This window comes from Spea bombifrons, chromosome 2, assembly GCF_027358695.1.
Source record: "Spea bombifrons isolate aSpeBom1 chromosome 2, aSpeBom1.2.pri, whole genome shotgun sequence".
Taxonomy (NCBI): Eukaryota; Metazoa; Chordata; class Amphibia; order Anura; family Pelobatidae; genus Spea; species Spea bombifrons.
Window position 1 is genome coordinate 89,091,924 of NC_071088.1, and position 19,750 is coordinate 89,111,673.

The window sequence follows — 19,750 nt, forward strand, 5'->3', positions numbered from 1 at the left end:
CAACTTTTTTCTCTTGTTTTTTTGCGAACAGCATCTCTTTTGTCTGACCTCAGCTACGAAGGGAAGGAAGGGGCTACATATCCCTTTTCAAAGAGTGTTCCCCCACAAGAAGATGATTGGGGACGTGGCATCCTTTGTGGCCTTACAGAGCACAGGCACTTCCCAATCTTTACCAATGCAGTGAAAGCATGACACCTTAGGATTTAATCATATCCTCCACACTTGGTAACTGCAATAAAACACAATATCAGATATTTTCTGAAATACTTACTTCAATGTATCATGAGACAATTAGGTTGCCAGAATTTGAAAGACTAGCAGCCCGAGTTACATCATTGCACATCATCATATTTGGGAACTCTCCAGATGAAGCCCTGCTCCCCATGCACTGCTAATCCTGCCCACTTGTGAACCCACTCTCCCAGAAGAAGGAGAGCTCAGGTAGTCTACTCTGGTGTTTGAATATATTTCTTCTGGTAGGCAAAACCAAATAAACTTTATTGACAGAAGTACAACATGGCTGCTCTGATCACATGTGCCCCAGTTTGCCACATCTTTCTGTGTCTGCAGTGTTTCAACAGTAACAAAGGGAAAATAATACCAAAGGAGTGCTATAGTAAATAAACATGCAGCATGAAAATAAGTACAATCGTTTGATGCGTTTCGCACCTTAGTGCTTAGTCATAAGCTAGTAACAATATAACAAACATTCCTTATGTACTAGTTTAATTAAATCCAAGATTTCACAAAGGTGAAAAAAAAATCCAACCCCTCCTCTCAACAAGTGAGAATATACATAAACACCTACTTCCAACTGATATGTGATAAATACATAGTTCCTTATATTTGGGAGTGAAAGAGAAGATAAGAGTAATTAATAGTATTAAGAATGCTCCCTCAAATTAATATATAGTAGAGATAGGGTGACCTGGTGCTACTGTAGATGTGGACTTGGAAAGTTAAAATAACTGATGCCCAATCAAGCTTGGCTTGAGATGGTAGTAAGCAGGCTATATGATATGATGCAGGGAAGCTACAAGATACAAAATAGAGAGATAATTGAGAGAGGAAGTTTACAGATGAAAGGGAAGAAGTTATGAATGTAGGAGACCAGAGAGGAAGGGGATCAGGACAAAGTAATGTGCAAAAAGGCACATATTGGGGCAGAATGGCAGTATTGCTTATTTAAACCCCTCCTTTCAGAATGAAGATGCTACACACCCTTACACTTCTTGGCAGGGTTGGGAATATGACATCTAGTACACTTGCAGACACAATCTTCCAGGTGTTCATATACCCTGGTTTGTGTTTCTCCAGGTTCAAAGTTTTATACGACAAGAAATTAAATGCTTCACATAGTCTGATTGGGAAAGCCTATTAGATGCCCCCTTAAAAACTAACACTTGTAAACTCCTCTGTACTAGCCATATCTATGATGTTATTAAACCTACCATACAACATGAAAGCCACAAAACACATTGGCTGACCCATTTCTCACAACTGTAATGACATAATTTGTATTGACATAATTCGAATCACACTAAAAACCTGCCAACAGCTGCCCCTTAGTACTTAGGTGGAAATGGAACTGAAAATAGTACATCAGGCATACCTTTCCCCACACAGACAATATAAAATTAGAATACCACAATTGAATTCCTGTCTGAAAAGGCAAACATAGTTACAACAAGTTCAGCCTTTCCTATATCTGTTAATTTGTTGCTGTTGATCCAAAAGAAGGCAAAAACCCCCAGTTGGCTCTTTCCAATTTTGCACTAACCAGGGAAAAAATCCTTCTTGACCTCAAAACGGCAGTCAGATTTCTCTTTGGATCAATAAGCTGTTTCCCCATAATTAAAGATTATATCCCCGAATATTATGTTTTTCCAAGTATCCATCCAGTTGCTGTTTAAACGTCTGTACAGACTCCGATAAAACTACCTCTGCAGGCATAGAATTCCACATCCTTGTTGTCCTTACTGTAAAAAACCCTTTCCTCTGCCTTAGACTAAATCTCCTTTCTTCCAGTCTAAACGCGTGACCATGTGTCCTATGCATAGTCCTGTTTATGAACAGATTTCCACACAATGGTTTGTGGCCCCGAATATATTTATATAACGTTATCATATCCCCTCTGAGGCGCCGTTTTTCTAAACCAAACAGATTTACATTTGTTAACCTTTCTTCATAATGTCACAAACAATCACCGGGAAGGATAAGTCACTAGGGAAATGGAGCTCAGTATGCAAGCAGAGGCGCTTAGTAGACAAGGCCCAGACGGAGTCAGGCTAAGCCACGGTACGGTACACGAGCGGGCAGCGAGGTACAAAAGGGTCAGGCAGAATCACAATCAGGACACGAGCCGAGGTATGGTACACGAGCAGGCAACGAGGTACAGAAGGGTCAGGCAGAATCGTAGTCAAAGGAGAGCCAGGTAGGTAACCAGAAAAATCACGAGCCGTTTAGTAGACAAGGGTCAGGCAGGGGCATGGTCAGAGGAAAGCCAGGTAGGTACACGGGAAATCACTAGGAAGACGCAGTCAGGATGAAGCAGGTAAGCACAATAACTGTTTTAAACTTGCCGCCCCCAAGTGGGAAGCTACAGCGGCGAGTTCCCGCGAACAGTGTTCGTGGAAGAATAAAGTCAGATTAGGGCGCACGCCTAGCAGAAGCCGGCCGGACGGGGAAGCCAGCAGAAGACGCGCTGGATCCGATGCCCGCGGGTAGCGGTCGTCCAACTAAGGTACCGTGGCGGGTCGCCGGACCCTGACACATAACTATAGCTATTGCACAGCATATTCAAGGTGCGGCCTTACCATTGATTTACACAGAGGTAAAATTATATTTTTATCCTTCTCATTTGTCATTACCCCTAATTCACTACCGTTTAGGGTGTAGGTTGCTTGTGCATTCCCTACCCCGCAGTGCATAACTTTACATTTATCCACATTGAATTTCATCTGCCATTTGTGTGCCCAGTCCCCCAGTCTATCTAGATCACTCTGCAGCACTGTAATATCCCATTCGCCCTGTATTACTTTGCCTAGTTTAGTGGCATCTGCAAACACCGAAACATGACTTTCAACGCCTACTGCCAGGTCATTTATAAATATGTTGAATAAAATTGGCCCCAGAACCCTGAAGGACACCACTTATCACTTTTGATCAGCTTGAAATTTTACCATTCATTTACCAATGTTCTACCCAAGAACAAGAATTTGCATCTAGACCAATTTCCTTCAGTTTGAATACTAAGCTATTGTGTGGAACCGTGTCAAACGCCTTGGCAAAATCCAAGTAGATTATATCCACTGCAACACCCTGATCTACACTTCTACTTACTTCTTCATAGAATGCAATTAAATTAGTTTGACAGGACCTATGTTTCATAAAACCATGCTGATTTTTGCTAATAATACTATTCTTCCCAATGAATTCTTGAATATTATCCCTCAACAGCCCGGGGAATATTTGCCTGCCGCAGGCAGATCTATACCATTGTTTTTGGAGCTGTCCGCCAATTTGTTCCTTCTGGACAGAGAGAGCCTGATATTTTACCTACATGGGTAAAAAGTCTTGCCCTGGAATTGGCCATCCTGGGAATTCTGTCTTGTGCACAACCAGAAGGACATAAACTCCATTTTACACCGATGGGTCCATCAAACACCACCTACACCATCTACTATATATAGACATTTTCTATACACTATCAAAACAAACTTGTCCACCTTTTTCACATGGACAGGATAGATAGAACAATTTACAAGGAACAGGACACCAAAAATTCTTTACTACGTTGGAACTTTACATAAACCCTCTAGAACACGTAACAACAATCAGACACCTCTTGGGTTGTGGACGAAAACAGGGAGACGGTCGCAAATACGCTTTTGACCTGATAATTGACTTGTGCAGAGGATGGATGGTACCGAAATAACGAATTATTACATGACCAATAATTTTAATTTTATTAGCTTTAATTTGTTTTATGGTTTGTTGAAGAGTGTAGGGATAGGGAATCAATGCTGCTTATATCACTACTTCACAGCTATGAAGTCTAATCAAAATAAGCAATTGTACAGAATTATTAAATTTCCTGTAATACAGTTTGTTCTTGTTTATTTGCTTTCTTTGCAAACTTCACCATTCACGAAAAGCCAGTCTGTATGCTATGTGAAGCATCCACTCCATCAATATTGATATGGATGTTTTTTTGTTTAAGAGTGTGTGTAAGGTAAGTGTCTTATAGCCCTATAACATTCCAAAACTCTAACATTCTATAATATACCAGATAGGATATAGATGTACAGGGCCGGACTGGGACTGAAAAGCAGCCCTGGAAAAATTTGGAGACCAGCCCCATATAGTTTATCTCACGGTCGCGCTCTTTAACCACACGCACCCCTTATACACACCCGACTCACACTATTCGCCATTCTTTTTATCTCATTATTTGTATTAAAATGCCAGAAAGCAAAAGTGTTAAAAGGCCCTAATAAATGAAATACATTACACATAATGGGATCAAAACATTTACTACTGCGAACATTTTTAGATGAAAAAGTTCAGTGGAACAAAACAGTGATGACATTATTCTTCACGATATTCTGGTAAGAAACTTTTGTTTCTTTATTAATTCATGTAGACTATTTTTTTCATATTTAATATAAGCTATGATTGAGACATGTTTGTTTTTTTTTCCTTTTATTTGCCAACCTACCCCCAAGTTATGCACATCTGCCCCCAGGCTTGCCACTCTGCCCCCCTGATATGCCTTCTAACCCCCTATATGCCACTCTGCCTCCAGAAATGCCTTATACCCCCTATATGCCACTCTGTCCCATGATATGCCTTTTAACCCCCTGTATGCCACTCTGCCATATAGGGGTCAAAAGGCATATCATGGGACAGAGCGGCATATAGGGGTATAAGGCATTCCTGGAGGCAGAGTGGCATAAAGGGGGTTAAAAGGCATATCATGGGGCACTCTGCCTCCAGAAAAGCCTTATGCCCTCCTATATGCCACTCTGCCTCCCCGATATGCTTTATACCCTCCTATATGCCACTCTGCCCCATGATATGCCTTTTAATCCCCTATATGCCACTCTGCCTCCCTGATATGCCTCAATCCTCCTATATGCCCCTCTGCCCCGTGATATGCCTTTTAACCCCCCTTTTGCCACTATACCTCCAGATATGCCTTTTGACCCCCTATATGTCACTCTGCATCCAGAAATGCCTTATACCCCTATATGCCACTCTGTCTCATGATGATATGCCTTCTAACCTCCTATATGCCATTCTGCCATATAGGGGGTTAAAAGGCATATCATGGGACAGAGTGGCATATAGGGGGGTATAAGGCATTTCTGGAAGCAGAGTGGCATAAAGGGGGTTAAAAGGCATATCATGGGGCACTCTGCCTCCAGAAAAGCCTTATGCCCCCCTATATGCCACTCTGTCTCATGATATGCCTTTTAACCCCCATATGCCACTCTGCCTCCCTGATATGCCTCAACCCTCCTATATGCCCCTCTGCCCCGTGATATGCCTTTAACCCCCTTTTTGCCACTATACCTCCAGATATGTCTTTTGACCTCCTATGTCACTCTGCATCCAGAAATGCCTTATACCCCTATATGCCACTCTGTCCCATGATGATATGCCTTTTAACCCCCTATATGGCAGAGTGGTATATAGGGGGTTAGAAGGCATATCATGGGACAGAGTGGCATATATGGGTATAAGGCATTTCTGGAGGCAGAGTGGCATAAAGGGGGTTAAAAGGCATATCATGGGGCACTCTGCCTCCAAAAAAGCCTTATGTTTCCCTATATGCCACTCTGTCCCATCATATGCCTTTTAATCCCCTATATGTCACTCTGCATCCAGAAATGCCTTATACCCATATATATGCCACTCTGGCATATAGGGGGTTAAAAGGCATGTCATGGGACAGAGTGGCATATAGGGGGGTAAAAGGCATTTCTGGAGGCAGAGTGGCATATAGGGGGACACACTTACATACACACACATGCTGATTTTTTTTTTGTTTTTAACACATTCAAAAAAATATTATACATTTTGTACAAAAAAAATACATCACTTTACTCACCTTCTACTTCTCTTGACTTCCGTCCTCTGGTAGCCGCACACTGTTCTCGTCTCTTTCCTGACAGGATGTCACTGACCTGACATCCGGTGCTGCAGCGAGGGGGCGGAGCTTCCACCTGCTGGGAATGTAATCTAAACGGTCGGTGCGTGCTGATGCCCCCGGCCGGAGCTACTTTAACACTTTTTTTTAATTTATATGGTAAGCTGGATCGGCTTGCCATATAAAGTAAAAAAAAAGTATTAAAGCAGAGGCGGCCGGCAGCATCAGCACGCATCGGCCGTTTAGATTACATTCCCAGCAATCTGACGGCCGCATGGGAGCAGCGTGAGGGGTGAAAGGTCAGTGCGAGGGGGCGGAGCTTTCTCCCCTCACGCTGCTCCCATCACTAGGCGGCCATCGCACACGGCTGCTGGGTGCCGATGCGGCCGGCCGGCCGGCGAGACTGTAATACATTTTTTAAATTTAATATGGCAAGCCGGACCAGCTTGCCATATTAAATTAAGAAAAAAGTATTATAGTAGCGCCGGCCGCATCAGCAGCCGCTCAGATTAGATTTCGGGCAGCCTGGGGGGCAATTGCCCCTGGTCCCAGCCCACGGACCTGCCGGCCCACCAGGAAATTTCCCGGTATCCCGGTGGGCCAGTCCGGCCCTGTAGATGTAGAACCAAATAAAAATATGGTAATTGACGCAATCTATCAAATCACATGTAAACATGTAAAAAGCATATCCCATGTCTATTCAGACAAATTATGGGGTCACTGACCAAAACCACATTATCAAGTCATATGAGAGAACAAAAAATGTAGACAAATCCAATATTTAAAACGATGAAAAATTATGAAATATATAAAAACGTGTTAAGGAGGAATCCTTATTGGATATATCAAATGTATTTACTATAGTACCAAAGGAACACAGTAGTTGATAGACACCTATGTATATGTAACAAAGCCTAATACAAAATATTACAAATAATTCCAAAACTCCATGATCCAGAAATGAATCTATAAGTTAACGATATGTATAGAAAATTAATAAATAACACAACGTATGCCTATCTTGATTATTGTTCATTTTTAACAAAGTGATTTATTTATGGGACATAGTTCGTATATCGGGACAATTGTAAATTCAAAGCTGGGGAGGCCCATATTGTATATCAATATAATGGTACCTGAAGACCCAGTATAGTAAATTGCATTAGAAAGAATGTTACATTGTATTCATAATTTAAAGCAGAGGTTCCCAAACGTAATTGGCTTACCGCCCCCCTTTTCAGAAAAAAAATTCGTTATTACCCCCTCCCCTGGAAGTCTACCTGAATCATCCCAGTGCCCCGAGGGGGCTGTATCGCAGCAAGCATTGGGTTATAGTTTCAACTTGCATTTTGTGTGTTTATCTGGAAATAAAAGTAGTCAATACTACTTGAACTGTTATTCAACAAATGAAACATGTATGAATGTTTTTTTAAAATGCCCTTCTCTTCTCTTCTTTCTTTATGCCTCCACCACCCCCTTATTTTTATTCAATGCCCCCAATTGCACCCAAGGCTACTACCAACGCCTGGATCGTTCCAGTGCACCCCAGGGGGGGGCAGTATCGGCCACTTTGGGAAGCACTGATTTAAACCTTCATAACATTGTGTTTTTAAGTGAAAATCCAGGTTTCCCTATGGCATAATGTCAGGCTGAATTTATTCTCCCAATACCCTAAAGGAAAACAACTGTAAGCGCTTTTCCTGGAAACTGTGGCTTATACCCAATACTTACAGTTTCATATGTGAGTATATATATGCGTATATTTACATATATAAATATATATAAACACTCTGTCTATTGTTACACCTAGGACATTCCAAGACACTATCCATATTTCTTTTGCCTCTCAAAGTACATCAAAGTAATGTTTCCTTTTATGTTGCTTTTCCCCGGTATTCACAGATTTAATGCTATCAGTGTACAGAATCAGATCATTTAGCGATCATTTCACTTCCTGCAACTGTGTTACTTAGTGCAGTAACTGTCACTGGAGTCTTGTATGAAACTCGGCTCACATCAGCTATGCTGACAGTCAGTGGAAAATAAATGCAGTTTATTTGCATGTAAGTGGTTTATGCAACTGTGGCTAGAAAGTCAAATATAAATGATAATTCTTGATTAAATATTCCAAATTCATCAGTGAGGGTTAGATAATATGTATGCAAACTGCTTATTTCTTGATTAGCCATTTTACATCTCATTATGTTGTTTCAGTGACATTTCATGGAATGAAGCCAACATCCCCTTCAGATAGAAGCATGGGGATTTTACACTAACTCTGCTTTACTGAAATGAATCAGTGTACAGGGAAAGATATTTGCAAGCAAAGCTGTTCCAATGTCCAGCTAAAACCAGACCATAACTGACAACATCCTACTATACAAAGTAGGAACTTGTAAGAGGTCTACAAAGACCACCAGTGCTGAAAAAATACATTCCCGAAATGGCACCCATTTGCTATTTATCTAACCTACAGAAGTAAAGATATTCCAAGGGAAATCTGTAAATAATGTATAGTGCCTATCTAGTTTTGTAGCATTTTCCATAATTTAAGTATTTGAGTTTGTTGTACTTAATGTACAAAAATGTTGATATTCTGTGTCACGGTAACTCCCTGAGACTGAGGACATATGGGGTAGGTTTACATTTGGGACGGGGGCTGTGACAGATTCATGGGGAAGCTCCTTTCTCAGCTTCCCCATGACCCCTCTTATATCTGTCACCCTGCGTGGATGGGGGTGCACAGGGTGACTGGGAAACCCTGTCTGGTCTGCTCAATCCGGACTTCTGCCAACTAACTCACTATGATAGCTCCACGTGCCTGACCGGCACAAACCAAGAGACCCTACCGAACTGCCTAGTGCATAGGGACTTGTTAGATAATTCTCCCCACAGGTTTATTTTCACCACACCGTCCTTATCAGTAATTCACGCTCCCTGTAATTATAAAGCCATTATGGAGGCATCGAGAATTGCAGAATTCCACAATTACAACTGGTCGGAGGACAGCAGGATTCCCCTGGAACTCTCGAGCGGATCACAAATCAGCTGCGGTCAGCTAAAACATCGCATTACCCTAAAAAGGGAAAAAAAACGTAAGCGTTTCTCCTTGCAAGGGACACCTTGCAGAAAAGCTGTCAATCACTTACTCGAAAATGTACCACACCCACTGACCCAAAACTCAGTTTTTTCAGGACTAGCTTTTATTACCAGCGCCATAGGCATACTATATGTATGTATGTATGTAAATCACCAACCAATAGCAGAAAAGGCATAATCTATAATATTGTATATAATATATTCCCATTCATTAATATTTGTTTCACCGCCGCAGCTTATCATATCAACAGTGTTATTATTAATATTGATCTTTTAATCATATTATTCCAGTGACCTGTTTGTCCACAGAGAATAAAGTGTGTTGCAGACACTTCAGGACAGCCGCTGTATTTTTAGCTTCTGAAATTGACATTGTATTTCACAAGCAACTGGAGGTCACATACATACATCCTCTTGCAAGGACACTGATTATTATTTAAGGTGTTAAAACTAGTCTTTGGGAAGTTTAGGGCTAGAAAATGAACATTAACTATATTTAGATTCCTAATCAGTGTTTTTAGAAAACAAACACTAAAATGTATAAAATATCTGTCCCCATAAAATATGTTGTAAGCAATGAAACCTTTTAAGTTCCAGAATGAAGAATGCGTGAGACATGGTTTTAATCGGTTATGTTTAGTGAACATTCTCTAATGTTTGAAAATGAACCGTAGCAGATATGTGGGTTAAATGTATAATATTTAATTCTTGGAGGTGCTGTTTCAGTCAGACAAAACATTAATTGTGCTCTTAAACAATTAAATTGTAGCTGATATGTCATTTCCCTCTCAAGGCTCAGTCGTATATTTAAAAAAAAAAACATGAAACCTTTTGAGAATGCAGAATGGCTTTTATATGGTAAAAATCTGCTTTTGTGTGTCGTGATGATTCAAAAAGTGACAGAGAGTTATATCTGGGAAGAGTTTAAGCATTCAACAGTACTGGGAAAGGAGTTTCTAAAGGTATTTGTTGTTATAAATGGTTACCATCAGCAGAGTAGGAGGAACAGCACCATTAGATGGATTTCGATTCTCAGAGTGATTTAGAATGTGTGCTTGCTATATTGTATTATTTCTTTTCCTTCTTTCTCTTTTTTAAACTAAACTGTTTTATTATATATTATTCAGTATATAATTTGTCTACGTGTATCGATAATTTCATAAAGTGGTAATTAATTATTGGACGTTTTACTAATTGAACTATCAGTGCCTGACAGACAATCATGAGGTTGGCCGGGTACCTTAAGAGCAGCGGCTGCCTGACGTCGAGGACGACGAGGACGAAGAGTGAAAAATGCACAGCCGCGCACTACGCGGAGCGTCAGATTGGGAAAGTATTTGGCGCCGAGGGCCAGAGGCCCACCGGACATTTGACCAGTGTGCCAGATGGCCAGTCCTGGCTTGTTAATTATTAACCGTATCTAAAAATGTGGTGCAATATAGTTGGAGTTTATAGTATGAATATAAATCATAAATATGTCCTGGTGTGCAACAGATAGTACCGTGTTATGATTGGAAGGCTACTAAGCCCAGAGAGAGCGAGAGGCAGAGGGAGGGAGGGACGGACGTAATCTAGAGACAGTTGTGCAGTTGTATGAGCAAGGTTAATACAGCTTCTGCGCACCTGTGTGTTTGAGCAGTGGTAAGTAGGAATATTGGCGGCTGGCATACATTCCATCTATCATTAAATTTTCAAGATAAGTGTGCCTGCTCAGCTGTGTCAAGAAGCTAATTTGCAGTACTCTACATATGTTGCACTTTTTGTCCACTAGCCACAAACAAGAGACTTTCGTTAAAGTGTATAGTCTAATGCATAACCCCATGGTTCACAAAGTGAAGCTGTCAGTTTCCTTAAGTCAAAACCATTTAATCGTGTTTACAAACATATATATATATATATATATATATATATATACACACCGTATATAATACGATATACTTTTCAGGATGTCTATAGTTACCCCCCCTTGAACTTATCTTTGCACTATTGTTAAGTTGCTGAAGGGTGCAGTGAGGAGGAAGGAGAGAACTTTAGAACAGAAAATTGACTCAAAATACTTAGAATTAGGTAATGCTGAAACTGATAAAAGCACTAGGCGAGCATTTAAAGTAAATCTTCAAAACGTTGATTGACAGCCAAATGTTAACACATTTAGTTATGCCAAAAGCTGTGACAGCTTCCCTTTGATAAAGCTGAAAATTAGATTTCAACGTTATTAAAGGCGGGTTAAATTCAATTGGGAATGAGATAGGGGTTTTCTTTAAAAAAACAAATATAATACTGTTTAGGTTAGTGTGATTTCTATTGATGGGTTTGTTTTACTCTAGATTGTAAGCGTGCGAGCAGGGCCCTCTCTGCCTAATGTATCGGTTTGCCTTAATCTGTCAATTCAAGTTTTGTCATACCCTGAATATATATTGTAAGAAGCGCTGCAGAAATTGTTGGCGCTAAATAAATAAAAGGTGATAATAATAATCTGTTAGTCTGGACTCTTATTTAAGGTTGTTATGTGACATTGGTGTATAATATCGTTCTTACAAACCACACTATGCTGAAGAGTGAGCTAATTTAATGCTTTCCCTTGAAGAATGCTAAAAGTTTTAGCAGAATGCCCAAAATTTGCATTTATCTAGCTGGTATAGACAAGAAGGAATACATTATTTAAATGGTGAATTTCACTAAAACTGATGTTTCTGAAATGGAAAGACAGTTATTTCGCATGCACATAAATCTATATGCATAAAACTACATGCATTCCCAAGGATCTCAAATGGTGTTGATAATACATAAAAGACTGATAGTGAAAGTATTATGAGTGATCAATGTATAAATATAACTCTAGGCAGGGAGACCCCTTAATAAAAAGAGAGAGTAAAAAAAAGTCTCTGCTACTTCCTTAATAGATGTGACAGTTCCATCTAATAGCTCCACTGCATGGATTAATAATTAAACAGGAAAACAGATGAAACTGTGTACTCAAGTGTCAGAAGAGTTTAATTCCAGGAAGACGAGAGAAAAAGAAAGCAAAGAGCTACCTGGAAAAATACAGATGGTGAAAATCAGGACACGCACATCTGCAAAGAAAAGAATCATGGCTGAGATGGCTTTATGCCTTATGGTCACCAGAGCAGACCAAGTTTAAATAACTACAACAAGACCTTCAAAATAAATGCAGGGATTATTCCTCCTTTTGCTTTGCTTGTAGAGAACAGACAGCCAACATTTAAGATTAAGATTAAATAAAGGGAAGTCAGCACTGGAATGAGAGAGAGCTGTTTGAGATGTGTTGGATACTTTAAGGATGAGAGAGGGGTATACTGTATTGTGCTCCCGCGACCCAGATGATTTGTGTGTTGAACTGAAGAAGCAGTGCTTCACCCGGGTCAAACCCGGAAAGTTCCCAGGGATGGCGATTGGGCTGACAAGCTATTTTGGTCCAAAGGTCATGTAAATAGTGCTTCTTTTATATGTACAGTATTGCCTTGATAAAAGCCCTCTGCAAGGATTGGAACATAGAGGGTTTTTTTTCACGTACACAAAAACAAAACTGGCCAAAATAAATTTGAGAAACACGAATGCTATGTGTTCAGATTAATAACTTTTGTGTTTCAAAGCACAGTTAGTGGTATTTTTTTCTGTAGACAGTGAGGGGTATAATAATTTATTGATCTCCAAGAACTGAACTCTGAAGCTACTCTGCTTTCAAAAACCACAGTAAAACAACTATATTATAGAGCAGAAAAAAGTTCACCTTGCCAGCTGCTGCAATAATGGGTGACCACGCAAGGTTTGAATTTAAGAGGTGATTCTTTTGTCCCCTTAGGACACATCTGTACATCCTTAAAGCCTGTAGCAAGGAGCCCATTAGAACATACAGGTGCAGGGCATGGACATCTATCGACAGCTTGGAATCTCCCCTCTCGGCAGAAGCCAGCATCACTGGCTTCACTGGCTTCTTGCTGACCGATTGTGTGAATCGTGAAAACATTCGATTATTAATTTTGAGTTATATCAAATAACAAAAAATGCCCAAGCCCAATGATATCACCATGATACTGGCATAAAATATATTGGTGCAAAAACTAAAAATAATAAAAGATATATTCTTTCCTAGAAATTGTGCCCCTTAGCCCTTTCACTATAAATAAAAATATATATATATTTTAAAAAATCACTACCCCAAAACCCCTTAAATCAATAACATTAAAAAATATACAATACGGGATGTGGCCCTCTGGAAATTAAATAAATTAAATAAATTAATACATTTGCAAAAATGTGTTTTTGTCTATTTTAGTATAGGTTTTTATTTTATCTCTTCTCGCTAATAATGATGTTTTCTGTATTTCTATGATTTTAAAAGAAGATCCTACAGACTAAGGTGAAATTGATTGTGGGATTAAAATGATCCCCAGAAACTCCGGTAATGTCATGAATATTCGTTAACCCAGTGCAACGCCCACAAAACTTTAAGGAAAAAGATAAATTACAATAGTAAGGAAAAAGCACTAAACTTTGACCTGCAGAGCCAAGACACAGATCCAAGGTCAACAAAAATCTCAAATGTCTTACACTTATAAGTGCTGAAGGTAAGGAACCCTATCTAGCAGGAAATACATCATCAAATGCTATCAGATGTCAGACTCTGAACGAGCCAAGATAACCATGCCTCAGAATGAAGAGGAAAAAAGGAAGAACCTTTAAATGAAAATGCATGATAATGCAGTATCTTAGCTGGCACGTTGAAAATTGTTAAGATGTATTGTTTTTATAATGTAAATCTTTAATCTTTATTCTTAAGGGATATGGAAAGGATAAGACGCTCATAGTAGGCGTGAAAACTTATGGTGAGGGTGCTGAAAGGGAACTGACATTTGTATAATGCCAATAGCTAAAAAGCAAAATATGATAAATTTATTTATATTTATATGCTGTGTTTAAAAAAAAAAAAAGTGTTTTTTTATGAGACATCCCAGCTTTTGAGCACTGTCATTGCAAACAGCACCGCTGTCTGACTTTTGGGGGCCATGTGGATCATGGACATGTTGAAGAGATCCTCTTATATCCCTTGACCTGCCCAGCAAGCTATGACATTGACGTAGGTCTGTTCTTTTGCAGCACATACCTCAGTCACAGTTCCCATGTGGCTCCAGAGACCAGTGATGGCCCCAAGTATCTACTGGATTGTAATATTGTAATGAATAAAGAATAAATTCCCTGCAGAATGTTATTTCGAAAATTTAGACTGGCTTAAACATAACAATGTGTTGAATAAAGAAAATTAATATAGAGGAGCCATCAAGATCAGGTAGGAGCATTGGGGCAAACAAAGCAAGTTCGTGCTCCCACAGAGCTCCATGAAACTTATAAAAACTATCCACACAAAACTATGTACCCATTAGACATTAAAAATACCGTATTTTCCGGCGTACAAGAAGATTGGGCGTATAAGACGACTGGGCGTATAAGACGACCCCCAACTTTTCCAGTTAAAATATGGAGTTTGGGCTATACTCGCCGTATAAGACTACCCCTCTACCCAGTATACAACCAGCCAATCACGGCAAGCGATGTACCTTACTGGTGATTGGCTGGTTGTTGTATACAAATCCTGCTTGAATTGGGTGGGTCAGCTCTCCCTAACATATGCCTGTCCACACACACACACATGTATAGACATACACTGCCCTCACACACCCCTTCCTTTACACACATATACACATACACACCCTTACAAACACTCCCCCCGTGGGAATTCCCGGCAAGGGAGATTGTTAAAGCACACCGAACAGACGCTGGCAGCGTGGGTTTACGCGCATCGCCGCTGCCAGTGAACGTCTGCGCGATGCGCTTAGACAATCTCCCGTGCCGGCACTCCCCCTGGCTGGAGGCCGTCTGAGCGTATCGGAGAGTAGGATGCAGGTCCCCTGCACCGCTGCGGGGGATCTGTATCCTAACCCTGCCAAACCTCGAGCTCCCTAATGTTGGGCTAGTTAGAGGGAGGTCGTGGTCTCCCCAACCAGCCCTGCTCATCGGGCGCCCGCTGATCAGGGCTAGTTGGGGAGATCACGATCTTGCACCTACCTCGGCGCGGCCCTGAAGACCGGCCCAGGGGAGGCGGCTTCTCCGCTCGCCCCTCCCCTACAGATTCGTGATTCTCCAGCCCGGCTCGGTAAGTTTCAGTACCCGACGTATAAGACGACCCCCGACTTTTGATTAGATTTTCACGGGTTAAAAAGTCGTCTTATACGCCGGAAAATATGGTACATATTTTATTATATTATGGAAGCAGAGAAACTGCTTCTGCCCTTTTATTTTTACACTGATATACTGATAACAGAAAGGCATAATGCATGTACAAAAACACACATATGCCTAAAAGGCACCACATACATTCATAAAGAGATCACACACACATTATTATTTTCATTAAAGGCAGAGTTGGCCGGAGAGTGTGGCGTCACATCCCCATTTTAGTATCCATTATGACGGTCCAATGCGAAGGGCAGAGGGGGCCATGCACAATGCATAATTAAATAGATGAGGAGACTAGAAAGAAATGTCACTGATCTTCCTGCAGGAGAAGCTGATTGGGGTTTGACCTTCATAATGCATATTGAAGTCAAGTTGTTGAAATCACATCTCTCCTGCAAACTTTCCTTTTAGTAAATAAAACCCAATTGACTTCCATAAACACAGATCTCCTACCTGCAGAGTGTCTCTTTTTCTGTAGCTGCAGCTTCCTTGCTGGTGGTTCCTGACAAAGTAACATTAATGCTTGCATTTTCTTTACCAGAAGACAGCCACACAGCTTCCACCCTTGCTTTCCTAGACCATCTATTTGGTAAAGTGCACCCAGAAAAAAAACATGTGTCTAGTGCCACCTCCACTTTTATTATACCGTGTCTACATGATATTTTTTTTTAGCTTTTTGAGAAATATTAATTAAATCAATTTAGTGTAGTGTTTTTTGCTTTTTTTTTTTTTAACTCAGCAAGTTGTAAGAGATCGTTGACACGGTAATGTTACCCCTTCCGCGTTAAGAGGTCAAGAATAGAATTTGTAGCAGCTACTGAAGAAATTAATGAAGAGAAATATTTTACCTGAAGCCCTTCTGGCATTAGATAGTAAAGGAAAGTGAATTACAACACTTAAAATAGATTTTTAACCCTTCTTTAGTAAGTGTATATTGTTCCCTAAGTATTTTGTTTTTTGGGTTTTTTGCTTGTTCAACTAACATTCCCCATTCATGTTAAAGCACCCCCACAAATTACACACAATTTTTAAAAGCTAGGTACGACTTTCTTTTTATGTATAGTCCAACAAATCATGCTTTACATCACATGATATCATGGCACACTTAATTTGCCATTAAAAATAGTATGGAAACCGAACATTTTGAAAATGTATCACATGTATGTATGTTACTGTACATACATGTAGATTTCACATGAAACCACATGCCATAAATATTAAAACATAACTTCCACAATAATGCTACCATTTTTTCCCATTTTTGTGGTCTATAACAAAAATCATATATAAACAATATATCAGCTGGTGACATATATATATACTATTTTCCACATTTACTATACATGAAAGGCATCCATACTTACAGGATGTCTATATGTCTGCATATGTGACATCCACAAACAGCATTTGCCGAGCCAGCGCTGGGGTTGACTGGAGGTGAGTTTATCACGTGCATGGAGATGTGTTTGGCCAAATATATCTCCTGCACTGCATTTAGCTCTGGGATGCTCTTTTTAATGCAGAATGTGTTTTGAATATGCTTCAGCTTTCCTCAATTCTGAAAAGGCCAGTTTATCGTTTACGTTTTTGCCATGACCTAAAGGATTATTCCTCCCTATTAGCTGGGAACTTCTGGGCTCGCGGCCAGCACTGCACACTGACGTCGGTGGGCGGTCCCGCTGATGTCGAGGGAGTTCCCGCTGACGTCGGGGGCTTTCTTGCTGCCGGCAGTGGGAAACACCCCCATTTAAAGGAAAAATGGACGGGGAGCAGGGCGTGTCAAGACCCTGCTCCCGCAACCTGGAAGATTTGGGTCTTGACCCGGAGAACCGGAGGAGCAGCGCTCACCCGGCAATCTCCGGGTCAGACCCGGAGAGTTCCCAGGTATGCCTATTTAGTTCTCTTTGGTGGAGGTTTATTGGTCCTCATAGTAAAGTAAGGTTGCAGTGACAAAAAAACTAATGCTAGTTTTGCCACAGTCCTCAACTTCACTGGGTTTAAATATCCCCTTATATTTAAATAATATACATTATATGACCAAAGGTATGTGGACACCTGACAATCACACCACAGCTTGTTGGACATCCCATTCCTAAACCATTAGCATCACTATGGAGCTATAATAGCCTCCAGTCCATAAGATTCTGGATATGTGCCCATTCAGCCAAAATGGCATTTGTGAGGTCAGGCACTGATGTTAAACAATAATTCTTAACTTGCAATTGCCATTCCAGTTAATCTCAGAGATGTTCAGTGATGTTAAATTAAGCGCTGAGTGCAGGCCACTCAAGGTAAGTAAAACAGGAAAGGGCCTTTCCCAAAATGGAGCCACAATGTGGGAAGCATACAATTTTCTAAAATGTCTTGTATGATGTAGCATTACCACATTACCCTTAAAAAGATGGTCTAACCCTGAAAAACAGCCTAAAACCTTTATCCTTCCTCCGAAAAAATTATACAGTAGGCACCAGGGGCGTAACTAGAAACCTCAGGGCCCCGGTGCGAGAATCTGTTAAGGGCCCCCCACCCCCAACCCATCTATCCCTTTCTCACAATCTCCCCTCTCCCTCCCTACCCCCCTTCTCACAATCTCCCCTCTCCCTCCCTACCCCCCTTCTCACAATCTCTTCTCTCCCTACCCCCCTTCTCACAATCTACCCTCTGTCTCCCTACCCCCTTCTCACAATCTACCCTCTCCCTCCCTACCCCCCTTCTAACGATCTACCCTCTCGTTCCCTACCCCCCCTTTCTCACGATCTACCCTCTCCCTCCCTACCCCCCCTTCTCACGATCTACCCTCTCCCTCCCTACCCCCTTCTCACGATCTACCCACTCCCCCCCACCCCCTCTTACGATCTACCCACTCCCCTCCTACCCCACGATCTACCCACTCCCCTTTGTAGGCCACTTACCTTCAACTCCTGTGTTGGGAGCGTGAGGCGTTTGTCTCGGGTGCCGGCGCTTCACTCCTGAGCGCCGGCATATGACGTCATATGCCGGCGCTCAGCGTGAAGCGCCGGCACCCGAGACAAACGCCTCACGCTCCCAGCACTGCACTCTGGGCGGCAGCGGCTGGGAGCAGAGGCATCCTGGATTTTTGTCAGTCAGGGGGGCCCAAGAGTTGCCGAGCGGTCGTTTTCAGCAACCGCTCGGCACCCCTTGGGCCCCCCTGACTGGCAGAACTCTAGGGCCCGGTCGCAGTCGCGACCCCTGCAACCCCGGTAGTTCCGCCACTGGTAGGCACTATGTATTCAGTTAGGTAGCACTCTCCTGGCATTCCTCTAACCCAGATTTGTCCATCAGACTTCCAAATAGTGAAGCTTGATTCATCACTCCGAAGAGCATGTTTCACCACTCTAGCTTATGCTTGGAATTGCGCATACTGATCTTTTATGGAAATTGCAAAATTAACTATTCAAATTAAATTGTGTTACTGACATAAATCAAACACACATTTGGTGGGGAGTGTGCTTACATTGAAGATACTCTTAAGAAAAGAATATCCAGCTAGGTTTCAAAATGGAAGAGTAATATAAAACCACATTATATTTTCTTCAAAAACTATAATAAAAAGAAAAACTCCCATCTTTAGGACTCAAATCCCTCTTTCCCACTCCCTTCACATGAATATTTTGTAGGCACCCAGAATGATTGCAGACTTTGTATCACTGATGTCTACTGCCCTAAAACTCACAATAATTTATAAACAAAATGAAATGTCCTGCCTCTAATCCCTTAAAATAAAAGTGTCCCTCTGGCCATTTCAAATGTTTAGGTCATGAGCATAGGTCTGCCAAGACTATAGCCACGATATGACTTAACCCAAGTTAAAGTTGCAGGGAACATATATTTTAGCAAATGACAGCCTCTCCTTAACATCTGTGAGCATCTACATGATTACTGTTAAAGATGCAGAAGAAACACAAGATGTAATTGACAAAGATTGACGCAGGTGCATCTATGTGTGACAGTCATCTTCAGTGAGCCATGACGGATTGTCATTAATGATTCACTAATTCCTTATTAAGCTGTAGAGTGCCATTTGACTATGTGCAGTCAGGCGCATCTGAAATCAAGAAATCCATGAAAAAAGCGGATAAATTTAGAAAACATAAAATAGCCTCATTACATGTTCATATAAATACCATCAAACATTGACTGCAACTGTTTAAAACATTTAAATGACTTTAGGGGCAGTGGGTTGTGTAGAAGTCTTTCCATTGCTGGTTACAGCTGGGTGAG